Source organism: Echinops telfairi, unplaced genomic scaffold (assembly GCF_000313985.2).
Source record: "Echinops telfairi isolate 266 unplaced genomic scaffold, ASM31398v2 ScPeMD7_7424;HRSCAF=8462, whole genome shotgun sequence".
NCBI lineage: Eukaryota > Metazoa > Chordata > Mammalia > Afrosoricida > Tenrecidae > Echinops > Echinops telfairi.
In genome coordinates, this window is record NW_022111324.1 from 78,100,247 (window position 1) to 78,125,057 (window position 24,811).

A 24,811-nucleotide genomic window follows, 5' to 3' on the forward strand; every position below is an offset into this window, starting at 1 on the left:
CCTCATGGAAGTATCCAAAGCTTTCTCCTCCTCTGAGCCCTCCTTCAGATCCACATCTGTATGTATCCCAGTTAAGGAGTTGTTTTTTCTTGTGTCTGATGTGCACAGAAATTGGCTCTTGTGGGGATCCAGCATGTCTCCAGCCTCCAACCTTACTATCCATTCTGACACCAACTGTCCTTATAGCACTCATTCTCTGTTGAGCTTTAACAATTCATTACAATGGCCACACAGAACTCACAATACTAATGCTTATGGTTTGGTTAGGGAATTAATTAATTTATTTTTCTAATTGTTTCATTTAGTTATAATCATTTTATTGAGGGCTCTTACAGCTCTTGTAACATTTTATATATTAATTGTATCAAGCATATTTATACACATCATGCCATCATCATTTTCTAAATATTTACTTTCTATTTGAGCCCTTGGTATCAGCTCTTCGTTTTTCCCTCCCTCCTTCCACCTCACACCATTGTGACCCTTTGATAAACCTTATTATTATTTTCATATCTTAGACCAACTGCTGTCTCCCTTGATCGATGTTTCTGTTGTTTGTCCCCCTACGGGTGTGTGTGTGTGTGTGTGTGTGAGGGAATTTAAAAGGTTACAAGTTAGGTTCAGAAATACTTAGGATGCAGTTTGTCTAGCCAAGACAGCCTTTTTCAGCCATCCAACAAGCAGGCTTCTCTCTGGCCCTTGGTCTGTTCCCTGCTTGGGTAATATTACAAAGCTCCTTTAGTTTTGAAGATAAATGCCCAAAGGGTACTTTTCTTTGCCATAAAGTTCAACCTGAAAGTACTCAGCTTTCTGATCTACTTCCATGAGCCCGCAAACCTAGCTCCCCCAACTAGGTATCAGGAGATGCTCTACTTTACAAGCAAGCCACCTGCCCAAAGGTACTCAGCTTTACTTGTCTGATGAACCAGGAAGCCCACTGTTTCACGTTCTGGCTCTGCTGTTGCTATTCTTTTGTTACTCTCTGGTGTCACAGCTTTCTGTACTTGGATCGAGGAGGGACATGCTCTACTCCTGGCTCTTTTCTCTTGATGGTAGTGAAACCCCCTTCCCTGTTGCTACAGTGACTCATTTTATATCCAGCAAAATGGCAAAACTGACCAATCACCACATTAGAGCTCCAAGTTTTTACAATTATCTCTGTTAATAATCACACACAACTGAATCAGCATCATTCTCTACTTCTTGTACCCAGACCATCAAAAAAAGTTATTTGGAAGCTACAATGATGATAGCTGTGAGAGACCTGCTAAACACTCCACTGTGCTGCAGTCATCTATGTGTGATGGTGTGCAGATGAAGACTCAGGCCTGCCCAATTCTAGAGACCTTGTTGGCTAGCACCAAGGTCAGAAAGGTCACCTACCTCAACTATGATGCAGTTGGGGACATGGTTATTTTGGCTTTTCTTATTTATACATTTTTGTGTTTTCTTAAAAGTGTGGGTAGTACAAATGGTTAATGTGTAAGGGAGAATAGATAAAATCATCCACTGATATTTTTATGGAGCATACTTCTACTTTGATACACATGAGGTTTCCATGAGTTGGAACTGACTCCATGGCAAATATGTGTGTGTGTATGTGTGTGTGTGTGTGTGTGTTTCAAATCTCTTTTGATGTTCCACCATTATTTGAGTAACTGAAAATAATATGAATGACTGCTCATAGTGCTGGGCACTTCACAAATACTGGGTGTGTGGTCTGATTCATTCCTCACAACTCTGGGCAAGGGTGCTCTTATCATCTGTGTCTTCTTTAGTAGGAAACTGAGTTGTAGAAATGTAAAATAGCTCACTCTACATTCATAAAATCAATAAGTGGCAGAACCATTGGCTTAGACCCCAGCTCTACCTGAATCCAAAGATATGCTCTTAACCACTAATCTTAGGGTTTCCAAATGGAAAAGGCACTTTGTCTTAAAAATCCCAAATATGCTCAATTTCTAGAAATATCCTGAATATGCAAATCCATAGAGACAGATTAGTGCTTGTTGGGGGCTAGAAGTTTGGGGCATAAGGAGTGACTTTTTAATGGGCATGGGATTGCTTTTTGAGGGAATGAATATTGTGGTAGTTACCTAATCTGGTGTCAATTTAAGGATTAAGAGTGTAGGGGTGGAGTCTAGGGTGTCAATCTGGAGATAGCCAATGAGACTTGTGTATGGGCATAACCTTCTCCTGAGAATCCTGGGAAATCTGGTACTTTCTCCTTGGAGGTGGAAGACACCTCTCGCTCTGTTACTCTCTGGGAGACATTGCAGAAGACAAGCCACATGGACCCAACCAGACCTCAGAAGCCGGAGAAGCCTCAGATAGCCCCCTGCCAGCACTGAGATGCTTACAACGCCACTGGATCCAAAGACTTTCTACCCACTGGCCTGTGACCGTCCTGCATCTGGCTACATTGCATGTGTTTTGTGAGTCTGAGGAGGACTTTATGGATTGGTATCAGACATGTGGGCTAATATTGGACTTATGGTCTTGGACTGGACTGGGTTGGGATGTTTTCTCAATGTTCAATTCCTCTTGTATATACATCTCTTTATTATACACATATGTGTGTCTATGGATTTGTTTCTCCAGTGCACCCAGACTAACACAAATATATTCTTGAATTAGATAGTGGTGATGGTTGCACAATTTTGATAATGACTTACCTTGAACAAATGATAAACTTTATGGTTCACCACCAATCTGTGGTGGCTTGTATGCTTCTGTGATGCTAGAAGCTATGCCACAAGGATTTGAAGTATACCAGCAGGGTCACCCATGGAGGAGAAGTTTCCGTGGAGCATCTAGATTAAGACAGACTAGGACGAAAGTCCTGTTGGTCTGCTTCTGAAAATTAAAAACAAAACAACAACAAAAATAAACTCACTCTCATAAAGTCAATTCTGATTCGTGGCCACCTTAGATGGCAGGGTAGAACTACCCCTTGTGGGTTTCAGAGACTGTAACTCTTCACAGGGGTAGAAAGTCTCAGAGTGGCTGAACTCGGGGCAGTGCTGAACTTGCAGTTAGCAGCTCCGAGTATAACCATTATGGTTTACAACAGAACATAGTCGGTGATAATGCTGCTTATGGGAAGAAGAAGTAGATAAGAAGTGATAGGGGAAGGAGAAAAAAGTCTCTGACCATGGGGATGGAGAACACAAAAAACCTAGAATGGAAGGAAATGATAGCTGTTAGAATTAGGTATCCACCAAAATGGGCAGAAGGGGTGAAAAGTAATACAACCTAAGGATTCTAAGGATTAAAATGTCCCAAGCTGAATGTTAAAGGTTTTATGTGGACTATTTTATCAAATGCTCATCATACACTTGGGAAGAGTTCTTTTTATTAAATCCATTTCACAGACGAGGAAACTGAGCTGTAGAAAGGTGAAATTGCTAGTCCAATGTCACCATGGTAGGAAGTGGAGAAGCTGGAAGCTGAGGGGTGGGGGGGGGCTGAGGGGGTGGTGTCTAACCTCCAGGTCCACATTCTTAATTATGGCCATCGTTGACCCCTCCCCTGTGAGTGTCAGCACAGTCTGATTATACTTGGCAAAAACGTCCCTTCCTGTTTTCATCAACAATAGTTGTCCCACAGGGATAAGAGCTTCAGAAATACCAAGCTAGGCAAAACTGCTGAACATGGGAACCCCAGTGAGGTTGTGCCTGATGATGACAAATCATGATCGAATTCACCTTCTGCCCTGATGCTTGCATTTGGTAGGAAGCAGCTGAGGAGACATGAGATCCTTGCAAATTCCACCCTGTGGCACGCCTGCCAGGCACTTCAAGACCTCCGGACTAAGGTCTGGCTCTGGCCCTGGCCAGCTGTTGTGTAACAGCACACACTGTGATCACCACTGGCCTTCCCCAAAAGGTGAACAAGGAGACAACGCTACCAAGTGAGGTTGAGAAGAGACAATGGGAAGGTGCTAAAGTGAAAAACATAATAGAGAGCCTGTGCGGTTAACTTTACTCCAAGAATTTGGTCTTTGTTCTTGGTTCCTGAGAGATAACCTCTAAAACCTTGGAATTTCCTGGTGATTGAAGTGTCTTTTATCTGAAGAGCTCCAGATCTGACCTGACTGGTTATGCTAATAAGGTGACTCAGGCTGGTCACGCTAGAAAGGCTCATCTGGTGATATCAGCTTGTCTCAATAGGGAAAGGCATGTTTCAGATGAAGGGCCCAATAAAGACCCTGGACTTGGAAGCCTCATGGTCTCTCTCACTGATAAAAGACATCATTCCATGTGGAAAGATATCAATTTAAGGAACAATGGGTGATTTTTCTTAGTTGTATCAGATTGGTATTATTATTCATTAAAAATTACTATTAATTGGAGGTTAATACATATCTCATCATTCTGTAGTTCAATCACATCAAGCAGAATTGTATAATTACTACTACAGTCAGTTTCCAAACATTTTTTTCTTCCTGGACTCCTTGACATTGATTCCCTTTTACCAGTTCCCCCCATAGGTTCATTAATCCTGGGTTTCATTTACTGAAAAACATATAACAAAATTTCAAGAGGTTGAACCCCAATAAGATATACCCTTATATGAACAAACAAAAACAAAATAAAACAGAATGTCGCAGGTGTGCCGGAATAATTCATATCGTAATACAGCATACAGGGTATTGATGTAGCAAGACCACGTGAGGTAGTTAGTTTATTGTGCCAACTTGGCCGATAAACACGTGGGATTAATTGAAGGGTGGAGAGATAAATGGCTCGGCAAGCCTCGCCTTTTTTGTCTCTTGCTCTTTGATCATCAGACCAGTGTGCGACTGCCTTGCTTGTTCTGTGCCTCAATTTGCAAGATACACTACCTGTGGGACACCTAATCCGTGGACTGTGTCACTGTAATTTGAGGTTCCTTCAAGACCTGCTTCGCCACACCATTGGAATTTACGTCTCTTGGGCTGGGGACTGTCGGACCCTGTCATCTGGCTGATTGTTGGTGACCTGCCTTGCTGTTTGTTGCCTGTGCCCAGCTAGCCTGAATTGCTCTACAGAGGACTACCTGGCAGCCCTCAAGACTTAAGGACTGCCAGTGTCTCACAACTGTCTCACGGGAGTAAGTTGCACTGAGCCATTTGTACTGCTTTATAATTTGATTAACTGTTTATTTCTTATGTTCTATATCTATCTGTATAAATTTATATAAAATTATTAGTGTTCTGGTTTTTTCTCTCTAGAGAACCCTGTCTAACACACCATGTTTCTTCACCTACCAGCAGTTCAACAATCTTGGTACAGCTGTCTCCTGCTTCCTCAGGCACCATGTATTTTCCATTTTAAGTCCTCAGGTTACAAGTGTGTCTGAGGAAGTTCACCCAGTGGAGTTTCCTCATGGGATCTCACTGATGCAGCCTCTGGAGCATGCTGTGCTCCTTGAAGATCCAGGATTCAGTGTCCCAGGGTTCCACTACACCTGGCCTGGGTCCCCGGGATGCATCCGGAAGCCCAGGACAATGTGGCCCATTTGGTGTATATCACCAAAAACACTACCCCCACTAGAGTCCCCCAAAGCACTTCCCCCCGCCCCCAAAGCACTTGTGTTAGGTAGCCAGATAGGGAGTTGTCCCTCTCTGGGGTCAAGGCGCCCCTACAGGAGGTTGCTGCAGAGAATCAGGCAAGCCCAGCCAGCCATTAAGGCTAGAGGGCAGGCTTACATTCAGTCCCTGAGCCAGGAAGGGGCAGTACACCTGGATTGGTCCTATCTAGGCCAGGTGAGCTTAATTCAGCCAATGGGATCAACCAGTACCAGTCGACCACGCCTCCCAGCAGAGGACCTGTAAAACCAGGATCCTGAAGCCTACTGCATTTCCTTTCTGGCTGCTCTCTGGGCCAGGCTGTGGTTTTTCTTTGCCCTCAGTTTTCCACGTGTGGGTGTGAAGTGCCTTGAGGGTGCCTGTGTCAAACCTGACACTCCTTCTATCCTTTATAAAAATTCACTTGGATCGCAAACCAGGCTTCCGTGTGAATTCTTTCTTGTGTGAAGCCAAGGACCTAGGTAGAGGTATTCTCACTCGAGAGAACTAACATTTCAGTCATTCTTTCCCCCAACTGGAGGTCATTTCTCCCTCTTTTCCTACCAACAGACATGCATTTCTGTTCCCCCATATGTGTTTGCTCCTTTCCCCTCTGCTGCATTGCTTTCCCCATCAGCATCCCTCATTCTTCTGATAGGGCTGTCCACCTGTGTGGGGGGACCTCATCATAGACTTCATGGCAGCCACTCAGTAGAAAACATCCCCTTCCTCGCTCTTGACCAGTTGATCCCCACTGTCATGAGACGCCCTCCAGACAAGTGACCTTCAAAACACTTACCTATCATAGTACCAATCAGATTGTTATTTTAGGATACAAAAGAGGCCCCATCTCAAATATAATTTAAAGAGAACATTTATTAAGTCTTAAAAGAGAGAGACAACACAAAGACATCATCTGGATGGAGACCAACATGTTAAAAAGAGCATCTAAGGGGTCACAAAGACTTGAGATAAAGAGGGTACGGTGGGCAAAGGAAATGGTCACATAGCATGCTTGGTAGCTGATCAATACATTACAGTTATAGGTGGGACTACAGAAGCAGAAATGAGATCATGATTGGGACATGTACATTGCTGGATCGAAGGCCTTACAAGATTGGTCCCAGGCCTTCTGGCCAAGGCAATCAGGACCAAACTCATAAGGCATGACTCAGCACTATGGCCCCAGTTCCATCCCTAGTAAGGTGACTTTCATCAAGGACACACCTAGGCAATTCACCCTTCGGGGCATTCTGCCTGAGGGCAAGATGATCTACACCCCGAGTTAATGATCAGAAAGTCATCAGTGGAGGTTCTCTGCAATTGGACTTTGCAAATGGACTTTAGGCTGATACTGCCATCCTTACCCTTTTGCAAACCAGGGTGCTCAGAATTTAAGCTCTAATACAGTGGTTATCAGCCTCCCTAATGCTGGGACTCTTCAATACAGTTTCTCATGTTGTGGTGACCCCAACTATAAAATTATTTTTGTTGCTACTTCATAACTGTAATTTTGCTACTGTTATGAATCGTCATGTAAATATCTGATATGCAGGATGTATTTTCATTGTTACAAATTGAACATAATTAAAGCATAGTGATTAATCACAAAATAATATATACTTATATATTGTGAAATATTTATGTGTTTTCTGATGATCCTTGGTGACCCTGTGAAAGGGTCGTTCGACCCCCAAAGGGGTTGTGACCCACAGGCTGAGAACCGCTGCTCTAATACAATATAATAAGTTGCACTGATTTGAATTAATCCTTACAGTTTGATGTTAGAGAAGTGGGATTTGATTTCTTCCCAAATTCCAATCCACAATAGTCATAGATATTCCTTAAAGGAATGGTGTGGTTGGAATTATGTACTTTCTATGTGAAGAAATACAGTGCAAATCACTCTATTTTTTTTAAAACTGTTTATTGTGATTTAGGTAAAGATTTATAGAGCAGATCGCCAGTTCTACATTCAATAGTCAATACACATTTACTAAGAGATGACTTAGTGTGATTAGGTTTAGGATCCACCCTAACTGGTGTGATTCATTAACATAACAATAACACATCCTATTTCCGAACAGGATCACATTCACAGGTTCATGGGCGAGGGCCTGTACAGATATATTGAAGGGACACAGTTCCACCTATAACACTATCTCACACTCAAGTCAGAGCCCAGGTCCTGTCCAGTCCTTCCCTATCCTCAGAAAAGATCAGTGGTCCTTCTGAACCTCTACCACCACTACTCTGCCACCCTTACCTCACTTTAAATTACTTTTTCATGATCTATATGTTCTTTTGGTGAAATGAAATTATTATGGCTCTTCTATTTCGCTATAACTCCAAAGGAGTGGCTGTGGTCAGGTCAATAAGGTAGAACCCCAAACTCAAGCTCATTGCCATCAAGTCAATTCCAACGTACAGTGAAGCAATAGAACAGAGTAGAAGATCCCTGTGGGCTTTCTCTCACAGAATGGTGGGTGGTTTCAAGCTGTGTACCCCACTGTGGCACTCCAACTCAGGAGCTGGTCAGTTTTGTCATCCTGTGGGTCTAAGAGAGCTAGATCGGAAGTAGCACAGAGAAATGCTGGACCATTAGCAAAGTAGAGCCACCAGTGTAGTGAGTATGAAATCCCTGTCTCAAATGGGGAAGGTAGTAGAGGCCACAGAGCAGAGGCACCAGGCTGCTAAGACCACATAGCACGAGGCAAAACAGCAGGTGGGCTTCCTGGCCCATGGAGGCAGAGGCCAGGAGACCTTGTGCCTGATAAGCTAAGCACCAGACAGAAACTTGGCTGTCAACTGAGAAGAGGTGGGACTGTGGACCAGTGACAATATTCTTAATATTTTCTGAACCTGGCTGGTGGTAACTTGTTAATTTTCCTAATAAATAAACAAAGAAACAAATAAACTCACTGGCATCGAGTAGGTTCCAATTCAGGGCTACCCTACAGGGCAGGATAGAACTGCCCTTGTGGGTTTCCAAGACTGTAACCCTTTATCGATTATAGTAGAAAGCCTCATCTTTTCCCCTCCGAGTGGCTGGTGGTTTCAAACTGCTGACCTTGCAGTTAGAAGCTCAATGTGTAACCACTATGCCACCAGAGCTCTTTAGTTTCCCTAACAAAGACCTGTAATCATGGGCATCATCTTGAATTTTATGTGTTCATTGTAGTAGATAATGGAACTCAACAGATAAGTGCAGTGTTGTGGGAGGAACGATTGGGGTTAGGATAGGATGAACGAAAGATGGACGGTGAAGGCTTTCTCGTGCATTCTAGCCAAAGGAGGAGAGAGATGACTGCCCTGTCATTTCTTCTATTCTCCAAGGGTGAGAGTGTTAAGATTTTCCTTGACCTTGCCTGTTTTTTTCCCACATAAATAGATATGAGTAGTATTTTATGAATCCAATGAACATTTGTCTACCATTTTGTATGAGTAGTATTTTATGAATCCAACGAACATTTGTCTATCATTTTATCTTCATTAACTAGTATGAAATAATGGCTGAATAAACATTTGTTGAATGAATGAAAACAAATTAAATCCCTTACAAAATCAAATAAACTTACAAGTAAGGATATTAGAAATAATAAACTGCACTGAAAGCATTAGCCAAAATCAAGGCTCCGGGAATCGATGGGATGCCCATTGAAATATTTCAAGAAGCTGCTGAAGCCTTGGAGACACTCACTTGTCTATGCCAGGAAATTTGCAAGACAACTACTTGGCCAACTGGCTAGAAGAAATCCATATTTGCATCCATTCCAAAGAAATGACCCAACAGAAGGCTCAAATTATAGAACAAAATCATTGATATCATATGCAAGTAAAATTTTGCTGACAATCATCCAACCACAGTTTCAGTAGTACACTGACATGGAACTAACTGCCAGAGAGGTTCAGGGCAGATTCAGAAGAGGATGTGGAACAAGGGATGTGATTGCTGATGTCAGCTGGATGTTGGTTGAAAGCAGAGAATACCAGAAAGATGTTTCCTTGCGTTTTATTGACTATGCCAAGGTATTCGACTGTGTGGATCACAACAAATTTTTATGGATCACCTTGAGAAGAATGGAAATTCCATAACATTTCACTATGCTCCTGTGGAACTTGTACATAGATCAAGAGACAGTTGTGTGAATAGAACAAGGGGTTGGTTGGTTTAGAATCAGAAAAAGGTGTGCACCAGGACTATATCCTCTCACCATGCTTAGTCAACCTGTATGTTGAGCACATCATCATAGAAGCTGAATTATATGAAGAAGAATGTGGTATCAGGATTGGAGGAAGGCTTATTAATAAGCTGAATTATATGAAGAAGAACGTGGTATCAGGATTGGAGGAAGGCTTATTAACAAGCTGAATTATATGAAGAAGAACGTGGTATCAGGATTGGAGGAAGGCTTATTAAAAAGCTGAATTATATGAAGAAGAACGTGGTATCAGGATTGGAGGAAGGCTTATTAAAAAGCTGAATTATATGAAGAAGAACGTGGTATCAGGATTGGAGGAAGGCTTATTAACAAGCTGAATTATATGAAGAAGAACGTGGTATCAGGATTGGAGGAAGGCTTATTAGCAACCTGAGATATGCCAATGACACAACCTTGCTAGCTGAAAGTGAGAAGAACTTGAAGCAGTTACTGATGAAGATCAAGGATTGCAGCCTTCAGTGTGGATTTCATCTCAATGTAAAGAAAACTAAAATCCTCATGACTGGACAACAGCATGATAAATAGAGAAACGTTTGAAATTTTGAAAGTTTTTGTCTTGCTTGGATCTACAATCAAACCTCATGGAAGCAACAACAAGAGACCCAAAGATGAGTTGTATTGGGTCCTTAGAGTATTTAAAAGCAAGGCTATTACTTTGAGGACTAAGGTGCCCTTGGCCCAAGCCATGGTATTTTCAATTTCCTTATATGCCTATGAAAGTTGGACATTGACTAAAGAAAACTGAATAATTAATGCATTTGAGTTGTGGTGCTGGAGATGAATATTGAAAGTACCACAGACTGCTAAAAGGACAAACAGATCAGTCTTGGAACAAGTATAGCCAGAGTGCTCCTTAGAGGCGAGAATAGCGAGACATTCTCTTACACACTTTGGACATGTTGTCAGGAGAGAGCAGTCCCTGGAGCAAGACATTATGTTTGGGAAAGTAGAGGAGCAGTGGAGGAGGGGAAGGCCCTCAACAAGGTGGACTGACGCCGTGGCTGCGACAAGGCGCTCAAGGCTGGGACAATTGTGAGGATGGAGAAGATGGTGCAGGACCGGACAGTGTTTTGTTCTGTCATGCATAAGGTCACTATGGGTCAAACCTGACTCAAAACACCCAACAACAATAGCAACAAATAAGGAAATAGAAGTAAGAACCAAACAGATCATCTAATGATAATGGGAAACCTGTTCCCTTGTAAATGAATTACAACAACTGTGAATTTTCCTTTCTCAAACATTTTTTAGTTTTGATTTAGGTTACGGTTTATAAAGCAGATCTGGAGTTGTTCATTCAACAATTTATAACTGCCCGTCCTCCCCCCCCTAATGCATCCATTTAAATTCCCCCAATGTACCATTGCTTATCCCACTTCCTCCAGGGTTTCCTGTTTCCATATCTCCTTTCCTAGCTATCTGTCCTGGGGAAATACTGACCTTTTGATCTGAAACGGTTGATTATTCTAACCTGGGGGTGAGTTCAGCTCCAGATCCGAAGAGTAACTGTGGGCCATATTCTTGCAGGTCCCCCTCATCTCTATCTGACCAGTAAGCCTGATCTCTTTCATGATTCTGAGTTGTATTCTGCACTTCTCTCCCACTATATCCAGAGCATTCTAATGGGATCCTATTCATGGCAGTTGGTAGGGATTTGGGGGCCCCATCTGGTTTCATGGGTGTGGAGACTGATGTTGGTGTCGCCCATTAGTCCATTGTGCTAATTGTGTCCATGTCTGTCCCCCCGATTTTTATCACTTCTCTTTCCACCATATCAATGCCTTACGTGACTGCTAAGGAACTTTTTAGACCCCAGCTGATATTCACCAAACTAGGATGTAGGACATCCTCTTTGTGAAAACCCACGTCTGTACAGGGTACACTTCCCATTAGGAAAAACACGAACTCCTGACATCCCGTCCACATAGTGATTACTTTCATCCTGCTTTTCATATAGTCCTTATTTAACACACATTCACTGATTTCTTCTATGTGCCATAGCAAATACAGTGATGGGAAGCAAAATCTTGGGGTCTTCTCTCAAGAACCTTTGAGGCTAGTAGGAGCACAACCAGGCACTCGGAAAATACATAACTGCGGTTGCTCATGCAGTCCCCGGTTAGCAGGAAAGGCTTTTTGGAAGACATAACTTGTCTAAAGTCCCTTGAAGTCACTTAAAGGAATCAAAGATGGGGTCCGGGTTTGGTAGGTTAGGTGAAGGTCCAGAATCATATAAGGGCTCACAGGGAAAAAGAATGTGGCCATCACCAAACCAGTTCACTATGCCTGTCATATTGAAGAGGGTCAGTGACAAGCGGAATGACTCGAGATAACAAAAGGTCTGTCTGGGGGTTCAGTCTTAATCTGGAGGACAATGCTGTTGTTTAGCTGCCATTGAACTGAGTGAGCTTATGCACAAGGACACGCCCCTGGTCCCGTGCCATCTCCGTTATCACTGGTATGCTGCAGCTATCTCACCGAGGGTCTTACTCCTTTGTGTTAATAGGAGATCCTGGCAAGGTTTGAGCAGAAGGGGATTGTGGTTAGATTTACATTTTAGAGAGATCATTCTGTCTGCCATGGAGAGAAGGAAGAGAGGCAAGGAGATTAGTTAAAAAGCACTTTCAATGTCTAGGCAAGAGGTGATTATGGGGTGCCAGGGATGGAGAGAGATGGACAGATGTGAGGAATTTTGAGATTTGGAGGGGGAAGGTCTTGGCAATTCTTTGTTATTTAGGGGGAGAGAGAGAGGTGACAAGCTGATTTAGAAGGTTTCCGGCTTGGGCAACTGGGTGCAGGTGAAAGTGCCAGTCCCTTGGACAGGGACCTGGGAAGGGCAGCTTTGGGGAGGGGTGGAGTGGGGAGGAGAAGGTCAGCTCAGGTGCCTGGGAGACCTATGAGGGGGTCTCAAGACTTTGTGGACAAATGGAATTAAAAGAGAATGAAATTTTTCAATAAAGAAATTGTGATTGCGACCGACAAGTCTGCGTCAGATGCAGGAAAGGGAGGGCTGACGCAGACTAGACTGGGGCTTTAGGTGAGTAACTGGGGAAGTCATCACCCTGTCCTTCTAGCTTTGGCTTGAATTTTTCCTGTGCATCTAGACAGCTCCCTCCCACATTAAAAAACAAAACAAAACAACTCACCCATTGTTTCAGGAGCAGAGAGCCTCACACTTCTCCCACAAGGCAGCTGGTGGATTTAAACTACCAACCTTTTGGTTAGCAACAACCCCTAGCCCCCTGTATCACCAGGCTCTTTCCCATCTGTGTCCACCTTTCTCCCTTTCACTACATTTCTACCTGTTTGCTCTTGCTGTCAGGTCCTTCACTCTATAGTCAAATGCAGAGGGACCTTTTAATTTTTTTGTAAATTGAAATGTATACAAAGTAGGCAGTCTTTTTTGGAGAAAAAAAATGCCAAGGTGTATACTTTGTCAAATTGAACAACAACTATATACATATACACTAAGGTGATCAAACGTCCTGCTTATGGCAGGACAGTACCGCTTTTTTTTTTTTTTCAAGTAGAAAGCAAATGTTTTTTTTGTTTTTTTTAAATTTTGTTTTGTTTTTTTTTAATTAATCAATTTATTGGGGCTCATACAATTCATCACAATACATAGATCAATTGTGTAAAGCACATCTATATATTTGTTGCCCTCATCATTCCCAAAATTCTCTTGCCTCTTGGGTTCCCGGAATCCGCTCATTTTCCTCCCCCCCCCTTCCCTTCCTCCTCCCCTTTCCCCCATGCACCCTTAATAATTTATAAATTATTTTTGTATCTTACATTACACTGTCCGGCGCCTCCCCTCACCCACCCCGCTGCTGTCCGTCCCCCAGAGAGGAGGCCATACGTGGCTCCCTGTGATCCATTCCCCCTTACTACCTCCCCTTTCCCTCCTGGTATCGCCACTGTCACCCCCGGTCCCGAGAGGCTCCTCCGTCCTAGATTCCCTGCGCTTCCAACTCCCATCCGCACCGCTGTGCATCATCTGGTCTAACCAGGTCTACAAGGCGAAACTGGGGTCCTGGTAGTTGGGGGGAGGAAGCGTTCAAGAACTAGAGGAAGGTTGTGAGTTTCATTATTGCTATACTTTACCCTAAGTGACTCATCTCCCCACTCCCCCTCTGCAAGGTATGTCCAGTTGTCTAGAGATGGGCATTGGGTCTCCATCGTGCGCCACTCTCATTGACAAGGAAGAGGACAGTACCGATTTTTAACAATTTTCCCCACGTCCCGCAGTATTTTAAAAAAGTCCTGGTTTTTGGAAAGAATGCACGACAAGCTAGGGTATACGGTTGTCAGCTGCTATGTGGCTATTTTACCAGGATATGCATTTTATCAATGGTGTCCCACTTTACCAATGTTAAAATCTGGTCACCTTAACACACACAAACACACATACACATATTTATATATATACACATGTTCCCACTTCACTACCATTGAATCAGTGTTGACTCAAAGAGACCCTATTGGACAGGGTAAAACTGCCCCAGTGAGTTTTGATATGGTAACTTTTTCGTTTTTAAGACTTGAACTGCTTATGGGAGTAGAAAGCCCCATCTCTTTCCCTGGGAGCTGCTGGTGGTTTAGAACTGTTGATTTTTCAGATCACAGTCAAATGTGTAGCCATGACACCACTGGGCTTTCTGTCTCTCTCTCTCACACACACACACACACACACAGCGTCTTGAGAGAGATTCATGTTAACTCTCCCTGTAGAATGTCTAGAATTTGTAAATATACTGGAGCATAGCCGTTTTGCAGTGGGCTGCTAACTGCAAGGTCAGCAACCCTAACCCACCAGTCACTCCTTGGGAGAAAGACGAGGCTTTTGACTCTCGTGAAGAGTTACAGTCTTGGAAACTCACAGGGACCGTTCCACCCTGTCCTACAGTGTCCATATCAAAGGGCAGCACCTCAAAGGCAGTGAGCGTGGTTTTGGAAAGTCTATTTATTCGTGGTTAGCTGAGGCAAGAGGGAGTCTTTCCTTGGGAGTGACTGAGCTCCTATTTAGGGTGATGGAAACATTTATAAATTAATGTCACTGAATCATACAAGTAAAAAAATGATTAATTGGCCAATGTTTTGTTATCTATACCCATCACATTTATTTAAAAAAAGGGAACATACTTAATACTCTGAAAGCCATTTTTAAAAAACACCCCAAACCTCTCCAATTCAAATGCATAAATATTATCCAAACTTTTAGATTTAGGGACAATAAACCAACCTAAAGCAAAGGGAAAAAACAACAAACCCAACTGAACAAATAAAAAGCTTCTTTCAGGAAGGAAGGGCAAAGACCCCTGCCTGCTTTATCACTAGAACGTAGCTGAGAGCGTCTACCTCCTTGCTTATGAAGATTAAAATAGGGAGTATGGGGCCAGATCACCACCCATCTGCTAGTTTATTGCAATGTGACCACGTGCGTGTTGTCCGGACGCTAGAAGTGCTGTCTGTGGTATACGGGTTTTACTGGAGTTTCCGGGCTAAAACTAGGGAGAAAGGCCTGTTAATCTACATCAGAAAAGCAGCCCTTGAAAACCCTATGGACCCCAACAGAGAGTTCTGATACCGTTCGTGCTGGAGAATGACATAGGGCTAGGCTGGGTTTCATTCTGTGCCACAGCCAGGCTTGTCCGGCTTGGTGGCGTCTAACAATAACAAGGGCCACAACAGTGCTAGCAGGTGAACCCCATAGGTTGGAAGGCGCTCAAAGCTCAGTGAGGACAACAGTGGACCCCAACATACGAATGATTGTGAAGATGGCACAGAGTCCAGTAAGGCTTCCTTCTGTTGACCTGGGGTGGCTGCCAGTCAGGGCTGACTCCACAGCACCGGACAGCAGGTGGGAGAGAGCCCATCCCTGGTGCTCCCTACGTGGTTGCTGAAGAAATAAAGCCAAGGGTGAGCCCAGCTACTGATTTGAGAGCATCTACCTTCATGCTAGTTCATCTTCTCTCTCCTCCAATTAGATGCCACGTAGGTTGAGCATGTCTCAATATTTCTGGATCTTGTACAGGCGCTACCACTATGTCGCATGAATAAAATATAACAATAAAAAACAAAACCGCTGTCAGCGAGTCAACGTCAACTCACAGCAACCTTACCATGGGCATTTAGTAAACTGAATGACTGAATGGATGGATGGATGGATGAACTGTGCTGTATAACTCACTGAATTAAGAAGGACGTTCATCATTAGGAGACTTGCTTCGAACTCCATCTCAATGAGATTTCCAGTGGAAGCCGCCAGTCCTTGGTGCCCACGTGGATGATCAGTTAACAAAAGAACAGGGAGGCCTACACTGCTTCCCGAGGATAACCCAGAACTGACTGAGGCCGCAGAATGCGGAGGAGACAGAAACCAACTTTCAGAGTTTGGCTGGTAGCACTGGGAACCTTTAAGATAAGAAAGTCTGTGGAACACGGCTTGGGCTAAATATGATAAATTAGAGTACCCCTAAACTAGGCGAAAGCTGTCAAATGCAATCCAGGAAGATGAGTCTAATGAATATGTAGTATAATATGGGTTGGTGTCGTACTTTATTCATGTTGAATAAATTGCTGCTTAGGGAAAGCACATTTCCCAGAGCTACCAGTGGGGGTGGGGTGGGGGTGGGGGAGCGCTTTTCTGTTTACTTTTCAAAGGGCTGTTGTGAAGATTAAATGAAAAAAATTATGTAAAAGTGCCTTATAAACTGTAAATGTCACATAAATCATCTTTATTATTGATATTATTATTGCCTCCCTGGCCTTTTCTCTCCTCTTCTCCTGGGGCCCCTCCTCGCTCTCCTTGCAGGCTCTGTTGCAGGAATTCTCTTGAGGTATCCTCATTCCTCCACCCCCCGCCCCCCTATACATGCATGCATTTCCAGGCCTGCCAGCTCTGGCATCACCGCATGAGCCTTCCATGTGTGTCTGTCCTTCCCGGATCCTTAGGTCCTTGGGAACAGAGGTGATGTCCAACTTATTTTTACTCTTCAGGCCAGAACAATTTCTGGTAGACAGTAGGAGCTCAGCAAATATTTGCTGAACATAAATAATGCTCTGAGGCAGTGTTTCTCAAAGGGGGTGATGCCGTCCTCTGCTGGGGGTGGGGGGTGGTGGAGGGTGGAACAATCCAAGGGGATTTGCAAAAACAGATACCTCCGCATTGTCCTGGATGATGGACTATAGTTTCGAATTGCCAGGTGGGGACTGCGTGACTTTCTTTTACAAAGAGGGCTGTGGGCCAAATGCGTTTGGGCATCTATACTCTAAGGTGAGGAGAAAATGCTCCTGTACTTCAGTTGGTGGGGTGGACATCCTTAGAGGAGATACATTTTGTTCTTAAGACATTAGTTCCTTTTTATCTTTCCTGGGAGAACAAAGCAATCATTCTTGTTACTGCTCACATTCTGGGAGGGGGTGTTGGGAGGCAGGAGGACCAAGTTTCTTTTGTAAACGACAATATTCCTGTTCTGATGTCATTTTTAAATCAGCCTTAATAACACTTCGAGGGAGGCTGCTCATGGCAGTGGGAACATATCCAAGATTCAAAATTCAACATGTTTAGGGATGTGGGTTGGCATCCACATGGGCATCTTGAAAACTCAGTTCCCTCTTATGGAAAGACAAGAATATTGTCCTGCCTTCCCCGGTGTGTGTGGGGGTGTCTTTTCAAGATCCATGGGATAGTAAAAACCCCATCCTCTTATTTCCTCCTCACGGCGCATTCTTTTTAGACAGTGGCCCTGGTAGACACAAAAGATATTTATTGATAAATAGCCTTAAAGAGTCACACACCCACACCCACCCACCCACCCACCCACCGAGACACACACACACACGGAAAATGTGAAGCAATCGCTCTTTCTGAGGTCAGATAGTTATTCCCAAGTGGACTATTAGTAGTGGTCTATCTGGTAGGAAGAATAGGGTTTAGAGCAAAACAACAAATGAAAATAAACTTACTGCCACTGAGTCGATCCAGGCTCATAGAGGCCCCATGGGACAGCAGGACTGCGTAGAAGCCCCATCTTTCCTCCTCACAGCAACTGGTGGCTTCTCACAGCTGACCTTGCAGGTAGCAGCTCCATGGCTAACGTAATTATTACCCAGGAAGAAAATGCAGGCGCCAGGGGCCTCCTTCTCCCTCCACTTCTCTTACAACAGAGACACCAGGTCCAAGAATCCATCCTCTGCTGTATCTTCATTGCCTAAGTCTTCAACCTCATCCTCAAAACTAGAACCTGCCCATGGACAGCCTGTCTTTGCCGCCCTCAACCTCCCGGACCTATTTCCCTCGTGATACTGCAGCAGAAAAACCACGAGTGAAGGGCTTTTGAGAACAAATGTTTTCTTTTCCCACAGTCCCGGAGGCTGAAAGTCCAGAATAGGGTCTTGAAAACTGTGATTCCTTCTGTGATCCGCTTCTCATCTTGGGTGTCTGCTAGCAATCCTGGATGTCCTTTAGTTTAGAGATGAAGCTCACACAGTAGTTGTCTTCCCCTGCATGTCTGTCTTTAATCTGCTCCTTTTAAAGCTCAGAAATGCTTAGATTGAGAACCCACCCAACTTAGATAAAAACCAAAACTAACACCCCAAACCCTATTTCCAAACCGGATTTAACCTACAGGTAAATGGGTTAAGATTCAGCACACACCTAGTTTAAAGGGACTCAATTTATAACGCCCAGATGCACTTGACTCAATCCATTTCTTTCTTGTATCACCCAGCATCTTGAGAGACTTGAATGCTCACTATCTCCAGTTCACTCTGGTTATTTCCCCATTTCTCCATGGAAACAGTTCTTGGTAAGAACTGTGAGTTTTTTTAACCCAACTGCTCCTTGTCTCAATTATAACGAGCACGGCCTTCCCACATCCCATTCTTCCTGGTCCCCAGAACTCACTCCAGTGCCCCCCCTGTCTCTGTGGCTGCCCCTCCATGCCCACTAGACCTCAGATTCAGGTTTACCTTGACTTAGTCCCGGACCCCCTTCTCTTCCTTTCTCCACATAGCATCCTCGCTAGGCAACCTTCCCACCTGTGGCTCAACCTTGGCTTCTTTCACTTTCCAAACCTTACTTCCATAGGAAGCAGCCTTCTGTGGCAGATGCTGGTGGTGCCCACCCACATCCCTTGGCTCTCCTTATTCCCAGTTCTGAACCTGCCGACAGCTTCTTATTGCAAGCTGCTACTCTCCGCCTAAGTGGTTTCCCTGGCTTCAGGGTGTGTGGGGGCAGACCAGAACATGGTAGGACTGACACCTCCAGGAGCAGTCCTGAAAGAATGACAGATGCCCGTTCCAGGATCAACAACCTGGTTCCTTGCCCCTTGGTGACCTCCGGGGGTCCCAGTGGATTAACTTTCACTTGCTTGGATTATAACTTGCTCATTAATTTACTCCATGCTGGCTTTTTCTTTTTTAACCCTTCTCATCTCACTTCCCTACTCTACCATTGAGTTGATTTCAACTCAGGACAGCCCCCTATGTGTTACAGAATGAAGATGCTCCATAGGATTTTCTTGGCGATAAAGTTTTACGGAAACAGATCTCCAGGCCTTTCTTCCGAGGCACCACCGGGTGAGTTTTAACCACCAAACTTTAAACTCAAGTTGAGAACAACTCATAGCAACCCTATACGAGAGGGAACTGGACTATTATTGTTCAGAGGCTGTAAATCTTTACAGAAGCGGATTACCACATCTCTCTCCTGAGATGCTGCTGGGGGATCCAAACAACTAGTATTTTGGTTAGCAATACAATGCTTAACATATCGTTCCACCAGGGATCCTTCAGGCTAATACCCAAAAATAAAAACTGAAAACTCCCTGCCATGGAGTTGATTCTGACTCATGGTGACCCTATAGGCTGGGGTAGGATTGCTGCCTGTGGATTTCTGAGACTGTAAGTCATTACAGGAATGAGCGCCTCATCTTTCACCATCTAATAGTTGAGCACAACCATTTGTGCCACCCAGCACCAAACTGACCCAAACCCACTTTTGTGCTGAGTCCACTGTGACCCATGGCAACCCCACAGAACTGCCCCATCAGGTTTCTAAGGCTGTTGTTTTTATAGAAACAGGCTGCTACATCTTTCACCTCTGGAGTGGCTGGTAGGTTTAAAACTGATGACCTATTGGTTAATAGGCACTGCTTTAGCCACATGTTACCTGGCACTCCCGCATCACCCAGGGACCTCCCCAGAGGGGCCGCTTGCATTCAAATCCTTGTCTCAGGGTGCTTCTGAGAAAGCCTAATCTATATACTTGATATATTTTAGCAGCTTGGGATGGATTCTCTGATTAGTTTTTCTAGTAGCAAGATGAACTCTGAGGGCATAGCAGCTCTTACAATGTATATCACATGTTTATTTTTGTGATTAGTTGAGAAAGGTCTGTTTCTTATGCTAGCCTAAAGGTCAGCAAACTAGAATCCTCAGGCCAAATCCAGCAATGACTAGTCGTTTACAAATGGCCTTTGGCTCAGTAGTAGAGTTTAGGAGTTTCAGAAAAGACCTAGGACTTGAAAAAGCCAAAATATTACTATCTAGTCCTTTGCTGAAAAACATCGCTGACTATGTTAGTCTGCGTAGACTAGAGAAACACATTCATAGACATATGTGTATAAGAAAGAGCTTTAGGTACAAGAGCAATTGAACATCGAGAACACATCCTAGCCCAGTCCAGATCAAGTCCATCAGTCTGATATTAAGCCCTATGTCCGATACCAATCTATAAAGTCCTCTTCAGACTCACAAAACACATGCAATGACACCGAATGCAGGAAGATCACAGGCCAGTGGGTGGCAAGTTTTGTGGATCCAGTGGTGTTGTAAGCATCTCAGTGCTGGCAGGGGTCTCCATGTGGTTCCTCCAGCTCCAAAACTCTGACTGCCTCAGGGTAGCTTCATGTGGCTTCTCCTCAGAAATGTCTTGCAGGGAGTGAGCAGAGTGTCTCCTGCCTCCAAGGAGGAAATACAGGGATTCCCAGAATCCCCAGGAGAAGGCCATGCCCACCCAGAGGCCTCATTGGCAATCACCTGATCAACAGGCTAGACTCCACCCCCTCACTCTTAATCCTCTCACATTGACAAACAATTGTGTGACGACCACACTCACCCTGTGCTAGGCTGTCAGCTTGTATCAGTTAGTGCTGGCTACATAAGAAACCAACCCAAAACTTAATGGTTTAAAAGGTCACCATTTCTTTATGTCACAGTTCTATAGGCTGGTTAGGTAGCTTCACTGGTCTAGACCTGAGCAGCTGATTTCTCCGGGCATCGCTAATGTGTCTATGGTCACAGGTGGACTAAGTGGAGGCACTGATCAGGCTTCTTTATATGGTCATGGCAGCCATGGTTCTAAGAGCAGGTTGAGAGCCAAAGCCTCAGAGTGCAAACATTTCCCAAGCCCAGCATGCGTTCAGCCGGCTGACATCCCATTGATGAAAACAAGTCCATGGCTGACCTGAGAGTCAAAGTGGGAGGCTACTCAAAGACACTTCCAGGGGTGAACACAGGGAGGAGAATTGGTGATGATCTTTATCACTTTCCATCAATCTCTATGAGGGCACAGACCCTGCTCCCTATTCTATGCCCAAGAAGATGGCATAATGCCTGGCACGTAGTAGGTGCTCAGTCAATGTCAAGTAAAGGAATGAACTTGTATTTCAGCAACCACTTCCTTTAGTTGAGCCTTTGTGCTGCCGGCACAGTGGTTAGGTAAGTGCTCTGCTATGAACGAAAAGGCAGCCAGTTCAAATGCACTAGTTGCAACGTGAGAGAAAGATATGGTAGTCTGCTTCCATAATGATACCAAAATCCAAACGCACGGTCATTGGTCTGATTCCAATTCAGGGTGACCCTAGACGACGGGTAGAACTGCCTCCTGTTGCTTTCAGAGACTGCAGCTCTTTACCGACGTTGAAAGCCTCGTTTTCCTTGCATGGTGGTTTCAAATTGCTGACCTTTCAGATCGCAGTCCAACAAGTAAGCATTACCCCCACACTGTGGAGAAGGTCTTTGTTCTTCAGGGTTTTGATGAGTCAGAACCGAGTGCCTGGTGACAAGTTTGATTTGGAGGGAGGTGCTGGTGGGGATGGTGGTATTCTAAGTACTTTGGAGTCCTTACGCTAGCAAGGAGCTCTGGTGGCACAGTGAGTTACTGGTTGGGTTGCTAACTGGAAGGTCAGCAGTTCAAAGTTACCAGCCGCTCTACAAGGCTTTCTGTTCCTGTAAAGAGTTAGAGCCTTGGAAACCCAAAGTGGGAAGTTCTACGCCGACCTATAAGGGCACTACGAGTCAACATCAAGATTCAGTAGCAGTGCGTTTTGGGTTTTTTGGTTTTTTTTTTTAGGTTGAGGCTAGCTGACAGAGTGGAAGTTCACCTGGTGGTACCTGGGAAGAACAGCCTGACACTCCACTTTTGAAAAATCAGCCGTGCAAAATTCTAGGGAGCACAGTTCTACTCTGATACACATGGAGTTGCCTTGAGTTGGAGTCGCCTAGGCAGCAAGTGGTTTTTAAAATTCTAACTACTTTACATGTATTCCGTAATTTAATTCTCATGCCACCATCTGAGGTAAACATTATCAATACCATTTTCTAGAGGAGGAAAACCAGGTTTGGACATTTTGATAACTTTCCCTGTATGACACTGCTACGAAACAAGGAATCAGCACTTGGAACTCAGAAACCTACCAAGCTCACTGCCATCAAGTCAGTCAGCACTCATAGTGATTCCACAGGGCAGGACAGAGCGACTCCTTTGGGCTTCCAGGCTGGAAACCTCTGTGGGAGTGAAAAGCTCCATCTTTTCTCAGTATTGTTGCTGGTGGGTTAGAACTACTCACCTTAAGGCTTAGGGCCCCAATGTGTAACCCACCAGACTACTAGCACTACAGAATCAGAAACAAATTTGTTTAATTTCAAGGCTCGTGCTCTTACCCACTACTCCAGAAGGCTCTTTCTTTTTCAAATCCAAAACTTTGTATTTTGAATAAAAGTTTTTAATAATATTTCTTCAATTTTAAGGGAGCAAGGCATTCCCTGTTTCTCCTGGTCTCCCCTGCCCCACCTCCTAGGAGGCCCAGAAGTCCCGTTAACTCCTCATCAATCTCCCATTCCACTGCCAGCTGCTACTACGGACTTGAGAAATAAGCCTGTAAGAACACAAGGTAAATCACTGTCCCCGAGAGCTCAGCAGAGTTGAGGGTCAGCGTTACACTCAAGAGGATAATAAATTCAGCTGAAAATGTAGCTCCTGGGAGGTCCCCAAACCGGGGTTTGAGCCAGTTTGGTCTGGTTTGACCCTGTGTTGAGAATTTGTATTGTATACCGAACCCAAATCCTAGTGGAACAAGATTTTCCCCAGTTGATTTTTACAGATTCCTCAGTGATATTTGTGTATACATGTAGTTTCTGATTTAGTATATCTGGGTGGAAAGGCAAATACTCATCTAGGGGTCAAAGTTCTGGCTGTGACAATTTAGTGGCCCCCTCTCTCAGACCCCCTGTACCTCTCTGAGGGGATCTATGGGTCAAAATCAAAGTGGTATCAAGTAAAGTCTGCAAACTCTGCCATGGAGTCAAGGTTGACACGCAGAGACCCCTGCATGTCAGGGTAGAACTGATGCTAACTTCAAGGTCAGGAGTGAAACCACTGGCCCCATCTGTGTGAGAAAGATGCAGCTTTCTACTCCCATAACAGTTTACTTGGGAACTTGCAGTGGCTTTCTACTCGGTCCTATAGAGTCACTATGGATTATAATTGACTTGGAGGCAGCTGATTGGTTTTATTTTTCTAGTGTGGCTCAAGTGTTCTCAGACAAACTAAAGATGGCTATCAACTCTTTACAGGAGTAGAAAGCCTTGTCTTTCTTTGGCTGAGCAGTTTGTGGTTCTGAACTGCTAACCTTGTAGTTAGCATTCCAACTTATAACGGCTATACCACTGGGCTACTAAATAATTATTATTTGTTCAGAGTTCAACTCCAAGAACATTTACTTAGCACTCTATTCCACAATGGAAGACTATAAGTGAACAGGGACCTTAAGATGTAGTGAATGACTGAATATAGCCCTTCTAGCCATAGTCCCCCATTTGTAAATTCTAGGCTAGTCTATAGCTATGGTTATGATCCCATTTTAGAGGGTGTTATCTGTTGTGCTAATAAGACAGGATTAAGGTGTGATAGCTTTTGAGTCTTTGCTTTACTAGAGGGTATGACTCAAATCACCACCCATTGTTTCCTTTGGGTATTAGTCTGGGTACTTTAGAGAAACAAATCCACAGAAACTCATGTATAAGAGAGAGTTTTATTTAAAGGGTAAGTGAACCTCAAGAAAACATCCCAACCCAGTGCTGCCCAAGCCCACAAGTCCAACATTAACTCATTAACCCATATGTCCAACACCAATCCATAAAGTCCTTCTCCATCTCACAATACACACACTATGATGCTGACTGCAGGAGGAAAGCTGAATCAGTGAATGTGTAAGCATCTCAACTCTGGCAGGGGTCTCCACACGGCTGCTCTAGCACCCAGGGCTGCATTGGGGTAGGTCCATGCAGCTTCTCCTTGGGGATGTCTTGCAGGAAGTGAACCTTGGCAGTTGAAGCAGAGAACTAGCTGGCTAAGGCAGCTGTAACCTGGTCTGACCATCACAAAGAGACCCGAGAACTAGAAAGGCGAGGCTCACTGAGCCACTAATCCCTCAGCCCTTCAATTAACCCCACATGTGTTTATCGGCCAGGTTGGCACAATATGAACTACCTCAGGGTCTGATCTGCACAAGGCAAAAACCACACTTCCATCAAAGCCTCTTTAAGACCTCTCTTCCTGAAGGATAGATCTGACCAGAGCACACAGGAACAGATGACGGGGGAGGAGGAGAGACTGGAGCACATCCTGACCCACTAGGCCAAATAGAGCAGCCAGTCCAGAGAGGACCACATGGCCAACCCCACTATGAGACGAGATGCTCCTCACTGGCCCATGGCCCTGTGGGGGACAACACCAGGAACACAGTGTGGG